Below are 9842 nucleotides of genomic sequence, written 5' to 3' on the forward strand. Positions count from 1 at the left end.
AACCCCAAACATGATTTAAGAGCCCTTTTACCATCTATTTTACTCTTCTGTTTTCCACCCTTGTTGGGGTTTTTTTGTTTGTTTTTTGTTTTTGTTTTTGTTTTTGCTCTTTATTGGAGAACTCTAATTTTTCTTCCAGCCATCTCTACTGTTTTTACTCTTCTAGCGCTTTCTTTCATTTTTCAAATGTCTTTTCATTATGGTGTCATAGCCTTGCTTCATAGATTTCTTATCCCTATGAAGATACTAACAAAACATTTTTAGGGGCACCTGGATGACTCAGTTGGCTAAGTAATTGACTCTTGATTTCGGCTTAGGTCGTGATCTCAGGATTGTGAAGTAGAACCCTGCACTGGGCTCTGAGCGGATATGGAGCCTGCTTAAGATTCTCTCTCTCTCCCTCTCTAAACCCCCCCCCCCCCAAAAAAAAACAAAACAAAAGGAAAACCACAAACACAATACATTCTTAAAGTTTTCTTCTTCCTGAATAGTCTCTTCTTCCTCTCAGCTGTGTTTTGCTATTAATTAGGTCTCCATCTAACATATTGAAAGTTTTCTGGTAGTCTTCAAGTATTCACTCACACTTAAGAGAGCATAACTAGGGGCACCTGGGTGGTTCAGTCGGTAAGCATCTACCTTCCACTTAGACCATGATCTCAGGGTCCTGGGGTCAACCCCGACATTGGGCTCCCTGCTCAGTGGGGAGCCTGCTTCTCCCTCTCCTTCTGCCCCTCCCCTCACTCCTGTGTTTTCTCTCTCTCTCTCAAATAAATAATAAAAATAAATTTTTTTTTAAAGTATGTAACTAAAAAACTGGAGCTAAGTGCTATAAAAGCTGATTGGAAGCTTCTTGCATGAACGTGGAACTTGTTTCTTGAGGGCTTCTCTGTAAGGTGACCTGGCTGGGCTGTTAGTTGGGAACACACGACATCAGTATCTCTCGGTCATTTTTTCCAGCTGGTCAAATTCTCTAAAGAGAAAATCCTTCCAGACCAAACTGGAAGTGTTCTGGGAGTCGAGTATGGGAGCACAGGCAGGAGTATTCTCTTTGCTTAATTCAATCCCCCTGGCACACTACAAGTCTTAGTTTGGGTTTCCTAAGAAGCAGGCCCTGAGACGAGGATTTGAGTACAAGTAGTTTACATGGGAGGTGATCCAGGAAAGCATGGTAGAGCAAGGAAGGGAGTCAGAAAGGAACTTTTTTATCAAGGAAGTTAGCACTGTAGGTAACTGGAGCTGATCCCACTGGAGAATTCTGGAGACCCAGGTAAAACCCACACTGCGGAGTTATCCAACTAAAGGGGTGAGGAGATGGGGATTTATATACTCACTTCCACCAGTTCTTGGTTCCATCATGTTCCTGGAGCCTACACCCCTGTCTGCCCCATGAGCAGGAAGGCAGGCTCTAGTGGCTAGAAGAAGCCCTCAGGCAAAAAATGCAGCCGTTGGAGCAGTTAGAAGTCCAGGCAGAACAGTGTAATGGATCCATAAGGATGACAGTGAGCCCCTTTAAGGGTTCTATTTTGCTGGATATGCATTCTCTCTGTCTTATCTGAACTTCTTTTCTCTGGCTGGTGGTATCTTAGCAGCCATTTTTCTTGGTGGTCCTCATGAAGCTCAAGTCTGGTTTTTAGAGTACTCTAAATGATGGCAATGAAACAACAGTGGAAGGCCCAATGGTATCAAAGGAAGGAAGCAGGCTGCTGTGCACTTGCCAAAGGACCTGGAGGAAATCTTCCTGCTCCTTTATCTCTCCGAAGTTTCAGCTCAGGGATAAGTTCTACAACCCCTTTTTTAGCTCTAAGGGGCCTGCAAATCTCCAGACTTCCACACAGTGCTAAACCAATGCCTCCACTGAGAATTCCTTGGATGTCTGGGGACTAGCAACTTCCAAGCTACTTTCCTGCCCATTCACCATCCCACTCCTGCCTCCTCACACACACGTCTAGGAGCTTGACAGGTGCACAGTAGAGTAGTCCTTATGGCAGTCCCCTGAGCTGTGACTTCCAAAGAATTCAGGGCCTCATTCAAACCCAACTGCCCACAGTCCCCAGCAGCCCATGGCTTGAGAAAGGCAGATAAATTGGAGCTTGAAATTAAGGGAATGGGAGATGCTGAGCTTCTTAAATTATAATACAGATATAATTTTTAAATAACTGAGTTGATCAAAACCTTTACCATTTTAAAATATGCCATCTCATTTAGTCTTTTTAACTACATGGGATAAGCAGATAGAGATTAATGAGACTTATTGAGATTAAATGATGAAATGACAGTATAAAATGGAGCCAGGACTAGAATTCAGTTCTGAGCTCACAGCAGGAATTCTGCTTAAGGGAGAATGACACCATAACAATTATTATGAATGTCTGTATAGCATGGTATGGTATAATATTCTTTCAAATACAATAATCCTTACAATAAAACAAGTTGTCATCACAGTCTTAAAAAAACACATAATATGCTTATTGGCCTTCTTTTAAATTGAGTGAGATTAAATCAAGTCTGTCAGAAGCCTTTTCACATATCTTCAAAGTTCCTTTTTTAAATGTATTTTCCAGCTTTATTGAGGTGTGATTGACAAATAAAAATTGAACATATTTAAGGTCTTGTCCTAGTCCATTCAGGCTCCTATGACAAAAAGTGCCTTCAGTTGGGTGTCTTATAAACAACAAGCATTTATTTCTCACAATTCTGGAGGCTGAGAAGTTCACGGTCATGGCACTAACAGATTTAGTGTCTGGTGAGAACCCATCTCCTAGTTTGTAGACTGTGCCTTCTTGGTGTAAGCTTACATGGCAGAAGAGGTAAGCTAGCTCTCTGGGCTCTCTTTTACAGGGGCACTGATCCCATTCATAAGGGCTCTACCTTCACGACATAAGCATGAACCCCCCACCTCCTAAGACTATCACATTGGGCACTAGGATTTGAACACATGAATTTGGGGGGACACACAAACATTCAGACCATAGCAGATATACAACATGCTGCTTTGATATGTATTGTCTAATGATTACCACAAACAAGCTAATTAATATATCCATCACCTCACATAGTTACCGTGTGTGTGTGGTAAGAACACTTAGGATATCTACTCTGAGCAAATTTCAAGTGTGGGGGGGCACCTGGGTGGCTCAGTGGGTTAAAGCCTCTGCCTTCGGCTCAGGTCACGATCCCAGGGTCCTGGGATCGAGCCCCACGTCCGGCTCTCTGCTCCGCAGGGAGCCTGCTTCCTCCTCTCTCTCTGCCTGCCTCTCTGCCTAGTTGTGATTTCTCTCTGTCAAATAAATAAAATATTAAAAAAAAAAAATTCAAGTGTGGGGGGAGTTGGCACAAAGGGCAAATATGTGTTGTTGTGTGAATGACTTGAATCAAAAGGTCTTTGTTAGTTGAAGGGTACACACTTTGTTGTGAGATGAATAAGTTCTGGAGACCGACTGTGCAGCAAGGTGACTACAGCTTATAATAGTATATTGTACACTTGAGAGGAGGCCCTGCTAAGTTCAGACTGGTTTGGGTGGTCTGGGCCAGGGGAGCTCTTCTTCCAGCCAGTCATTGCTGCTTGAGGGGTAGCTTTGGTTTCCTTCAGGTCTCTTGCCCGAGTTAAGAGATAAGCTGGAAAGAAGGAAAAACTTGGACCAAAGGTGGCTGAGCACAAATAGGTGAGTAGTCAAGGTCAGGTCTTGGGTCTGGCTGGTGTCAGAACTACGAGGGCCATCCCACCATCATCCGGCGGCTAAAGTGAAGACATGCGGGAGGCAAAGCTGAAAGGCCTGTGGAGAAAAGGAGGCAGACCTGTCAGGAGCTCAGCTGAGCTGGTGTGGGGGTGGAGGTGGGGATAAGGGTGGGAGAAGAATGAGAGGGAGTGAGAGAGAAAGCGCATGCCCGGGCACCTGGCCCCAGGTAAGAGCCAGAGTGGTCAGGTGTCAGAGTCGCCAATTAGAGCAAGAAGCCAAAAAATGAGAGTTAAACCTTTAATCAGCTTATCATGATGGCTAAAACCAGAGAAAGCACTGACTGCTTCTGCTTCACTTTCCCCTGGAACAAGGTACTACCGGTCAAGGGTCAGGTGATCTCACCGAACAAAAGGCTCATGCAGTTTTGTGGACCCTGGGGAGCGAGGAACGAGGAACGAGGGGAAGACCAAAGGGTAGAAAAGTACTCCTCCTTCTCCAGTGAGGTGGCTTCAGAGAGGAGACTAAAGAAGACCTCTGCCAAGGCCTCAGATTAGGAGACAGGAATGGATGCCCTGAGGCTGGGAATGCAAATGGGAGAAGCTTGGGAGGGGCCCAAGTCCCTGACTGCAGCACCCTGACTGCAGTACACTGGCTGTGTGGGGAGGGCAGTCACTCCGGGGGAGACCTGCCAGGTAGAGCGTCTGTGGTGGCCTATGGTTAAGGCCTGAAAACTCACACGTAGAACTCTACCCACAAGCCAGATTCTTTGGCCCAAATCATTTCTTTCTTTCTTTTTTTTTTTTTTTAAGATTTATTTATTTATTTGACAGACAGAGATCACAAGCAGGCAGAGAGGTAGGCAGAGAGAGAGGAGGAAGCAGGCCCCCCGCCGAGCAGAGAGCCCGATGCGGGGCTCGATCCCAGGACCCTGGGATCATGACCTGAGCCAAAGGCAGAGGCTTTAACCCACTGAGCCACCCAGGCACCCCGGCCCAAATCATTTCAATTGACATGTTCCACTGGGCATCCAGAGGCTCAAACCAGAAGCGTAAGAGTGAACCCTAGTTCCTGTCTTTCTCACACATGCACATGTCCAACCCACTGCTGTGTCCTGGCCAGTCTACCTTCAAGATCCATCCCTTCTTCTCCACCTCAGCTTCCCCACCTCACATCAAGCCTCCTCAGCCTCAGCTACCCGGCTTCCATAGGCTCCTACATGTCTCCTGGGCCCTGGCAACCCGCCCTCCACAAAGCAGTGAAGGTGGTCATCTCAACATGTTAATTTGATGACTCTTGTGCTTGAAAATCTTCATGACCTCAGGGCAGAATCCAACTGACAAGCCATGGCTTGAGAGACTTTTTGTGATGGGTACCTGCCCGGCATCCACTCTCCTTTCCTCTCATGTCCCATCTTCATCTCTCACTACACTGTAGCCATGGTAGTCTCCTTGCAATCCATCACATTCTCCAAGCTCTTTCTGCACACCGCTCCTTCTGCCTGGAATGCTGCCCACCGCTCCACAACTCCCTCCTTGAAAGGCATTCTCTGCAGCTTAAACATCACCTCCTCAGAAATTCTTCCCAGACCACTCTACTTAAATAGTTTCCTCAATTGGAAATTTTCTCAAGCCATTTCTTCCATCTCCCCACTAAACTGTAAGTTATAAGAAAGCAGGGATCCTTTCTAACTTATGCACCGAATCCCCAGTATTAAGAGTGTCCTTGCGTGGTGGACACTCTCCAAACATTTGCTAACTAATGTCGGGCAAAGGAGTAAGTTATCACCAAGTATCTGGTGAGGTTTCCGAGGAGGAGGTGGTGGGATGCAAAATCCTATTATGAGTAAGTGTGAATGTCTTAAAAAAAAAAAAAAAAGTAAATCTGCTGTTGGAAAAGGTTAACTCATCCTAGCTTCGATGGGTTTTGTTACTTCATTAGAGTCCTAGTAATACAGAGCTCACCTGCTCTCTCTTTTGTGTATCTATGTAATAGATACATATTATATAAATATAATACAATAATAAACATAAGTAATATAAATATGTCATATTAAGTATAAGCATCTTATGTGCGAATATATATATGAAACAATCCTACACTGTAGAACTCTAGAACCTCTTCCTTCTCTTTTGCCCTCTCCTTCCTGCTCCTCTGAACCTCTATACCTCTAACCACCGTGCTTTGATGGGTTTGCCCAGAAGACGAGAAGGCCGTTGGAAGAGAGGGAATGAAGTTGCCACACCCAAATACAAAAGCTTAATCCACTGGTAAACAAGCTTCTTTTGCATGGGAACACATCAGGAAAACGAAAATTGTTTCAGGATTTTTATTTATATAAGTCACTTCTTAATTTAAAAAAATCAGAAATGTGATCTCTATAACAGTTCTTAAGAATTCTCTCATTAATTCCTTGTCATGGACGAAGGGATTATTTCTGACTAAAATTTCAGAAACTGAGAAACACACTAATTATTACATTACGTCTTTGAACAGATGTTGAGTAAGCGTGCTAGAGGCTAGCTTGTTTTTCTTCAACTGAACTTGCAAGCATCTTAACTGGGAAAAGATGTTTTTCTTGTAGCGTCTCTTATATTGAATTCTTTAAAACGAAAAGTTCTGTTGAAACAACAGATCTGGGGCGCCTGGGTGGCTCAGTGGGTTAAGCCACTGCCTTCGGCTCAGGTCATGATCTCAGGGTCCTGGGATCGAGTCCCGCGTCGGGCTCTCTGCTCGGCGGGGAGCCTGCTTCCCTTCCTCTCTCTCTGCCTGCCTCTCTTGTGATTTCTCTCTGTCAAATAAATAAAATCTTAAAAAAAAACAAATAAATAAATTAATTAATTAAAAAAAAAAAAAAAAGAAAGAAACAACAGATCTAAAGAGGTACCTCTCCAACCATGCGTTGTGAGCATAATCAGCTCGGTTTGGCCCTATTGGTATTCCACATCTGCATGGGGCTCAGACTTCAGTTCGTCCAAACATTGGCCCCTGGCGTGAAAGGCCTGGGCTAGCCTGCTCTCTTCCCAACATATACAAGATAAAACCAGAATCCCAAACAGGAAAGTCTGTTTCCTATCTACCAGCAGGGGGTGTACAGTCCCTTTGTTCCATTTTCAAATTTTAGAGCACACTGCTGACTCAATGTTCTTAGCACAAGAGCAGGACTTGAAAACTGAGGCTCTTGCCATCCGTGGGACCCTACTTCCAAGGAGCTGGTGTAACTACATTATTTCCTGGCTATTTAAATGATTCAGATCTCTGAAGAAACCCTTTCCCGCTTTGTCCCCTCACTCTGTACGTTAGTGTTACGTTGCAGCTCCAGCAAATTACCAGAGCTGGGCTGGCTTTAAAACAATACAAATTTCTTATTTCAGGGTTCTCCAGGGGAAAAGCCCAGAGCTGGTCTCACTGAAAAGAGAGGTGTCTGCAGGGCTATGTTCTCTAGTGGGGCCCTCTGCATGCTTTGGCTCCTGGTCCCCTTCCTCCATCTCTCAGGCCAGCAATGGCAGGTCGGTTCCCCTTACATCACTCTGACCCTCATAGTCCTCTCCCTCACAGTCGTCTCTCTGTGGCTCCCCATCTGCTTCCTCTTCCATTTTTAAGGAACCTTATGATGACATGGGGCCCACCCAGATAACTCAGGACAATCTCCCTACCTTAAAGTCAGCCAATTAGCGACCTTAATTCCATCTGCAATCTTTTTCTCCTTTTCCTTTAAGGTAACATATTCGCAGACTCACACGTAATCACAGGATTATGCGGGACATTTGGGGGAGGGGCAATATTTTGCTCGCCACATTCTGCATCCCTGCTCTGTAGATTTCTCTTTGTCTATCCACCCTCTCACTTCGTTCCCGGGAATCCGTGACTGCATGTTTTTTTTCAGCACGTGGAAGTTGCTAGCTCTAGTAATTTGAAATTATGGAGTTTTATCTCCCTTGTTTGTTGGGCTTGGGATCATGGAGTTTAAAATTAGCTTTTACTGAAAGCTAAAATAATATAATGTCTGGGATTTGCTTTAAAATAATCCACCAGGGGCGCCTGGGTGGCTCAGTGGGTTAAGCCACTGCCTTCGGCTCAGGTCATGATCTCAGAGTTCTGGGATCGAGTCCTGCATGGGACTCTCTGCTCAGCGGCGAGCCTGCTTCCCTCTCTCTCTGCCTGCCTCTCTGTCTACTTGTGATCTCTCTCTGTCAAATAAATAAATTAAAAAAAAAATTAAAAAAAATAAAATAAAATAATCCACCAGGCGGAAAAATTGCAAGGCAAATAGATAAAGTAAGACTAGCGAAAGGGTGGTAATTGTTGAACTGGGTAATGAGTACATGGAGTTTAATTATATTCTTTTTTTTTTTTTTTAAAGATTTTATTTATTTGACAGAGAGAAATCACAGAGAGGCAGGCAGAGAGAGAGGAAGGGAAGCAGGCTCTCCGCTGAGCAGAGAGCCCGATGTGGGACTCGATCCCAGGACCCCGAGATCATGACCTGAGCCGAAGGCAGCGGCTTAACCCACTGAGCCACCCAGGTGCCCCTAATTATATTCTTTTATATATACTTTCAAATGTTCAGAATAAAATGTTTTCAAAAATTGAGACCTTCTTCCTGAGAATTCAACTGACTTTTCCTCCTTGTTTCTTTAATACTTGAAAGGAAAAACACTGATAAGACTAAGTGAAACTGCATACTAAGTATGTCATTGTTAAAGGCACCAGGTTGAAATGTAATTGATTTAAAAAATTATTGAGATATGATTTACAATGAAATGCTGTTGACTTCTGCAAAATTAAAATTAAATTAAAAATAAAATAAAAATTCAACTTCTTATTTTTTTTAAGATTTTATTTATTTACTTGACAGAAAGAGATCACAAGTAGGCAGAGAGGCAGGCAGGGGTGGGGGGGAAGCAGGCCCCCTGCTGAGCAGAGAGCCTATGCGGGACTCGATCCCAGGACCCTGAGATCATGACCTGAGCCGAAGGCAGCGGCTTAACCCACTGAGCCACCCAGGCGCCCTCAGCTTCTTATTTTGAAGCAACTGCAGAGTCCTATCTAATTGTGAGATGAGAGATGCGGTTGGCCCTTTCCCTAGTTTCCGCCAATGGCAACATTTTACAAAACCACAGCGCGTTATCACATTGATGTGACAGTTACTGACGTGACCACACTGTCGTCACCACAACAATCCTTCATATTGCTCTTTATGTTGTCTAGATGTCACATAGTTATGACCTCTTCCAAATGAGAGCCTTTTCATGACTTTTATGTGCCTTCCTTTTTTTTTTTTTAAAGATTTTATTTATTTATTTGACAGAGAGAGAGAGATCACAAGTAGGCAGAGAGGCAGGCAGAGAGAGGAAGGGAAGCAGGCTCCCCGCTGAGCAGAGAGCCCGATGCGGGGCTCGATCCCAGGACCCTGAGATCATGACCTGAGCCGAAGGCAGCGGCTTAGTCCACTGAGCCACCCAGGCGCCCCTGTGCCTTCCTTTCTTAAGAGCAAGATCTGAAAATGGCCCCAACCTATTTTTCAGAGCTGTCAAACATACTGTGTGACGGAATCCGAAAATTGTACTGACTCAATTTTAGGTACCATGGATGAACTAGCAGAATATGACCCTCAACTAAGGGACTGAGAGCAGTGCCCAGACAGCAAAGAGGCATCTTGGAAGTCCAGAGTCCCAGCAGCATGGCAGGGAGGCAGGGCCATCGGTGTCGGCCCCTTTGCTGGCCGGAAGTCACCAACCGTGTGACACCTACCACTACTGCCAGCAGCCTCCTCCACCGTCCATTCTTGTTCTTCCTCTCAGTTAAAGGGCTCACTGAAAAGTCTGTATGTTCTGGCTCTCTCACAGCTACCGGTCATGAGATGTGGCAACTATCTTAGGGCAAGGAGATGTAAGCACGGAGTAGCTGAGGACTTCTGGGAAGTTCTAAAAAAAAAAAAAAAAAGTGGCAGGCTTTGTTTCTCTCTTTTCTCTTTGTTCCCTCCCGTGGCCAGCAAGTGATCATCTGGGCAGAGAAGCAAAATCGTAGATGCCGCGGTCTCTGAAGACCTCAGAGCTGCCAAACCAGCCCTGGAGAGCCTATCTCTAGACTTCTTTTACTGGAAAGAGTGATAAGCTTCTATTTTGTTGAAGCCACAATATTGGGCTTTTCTCTGTTTTAGGCAGA

Source organism: Meles meles, chromosome 3 (genome assembly GCF_922984935.1).
Source record: "Meles meles chromosome 3, mMelMel3.1 paternal haplotype, whole genome shotgun sequence".
In the NCBI taxonomy this organism is placed as follows: Eukaryota; Metazoa; Chordata; class Mammalia; order Carnivora; family Mustelidae; genus Meles; species Meles meles.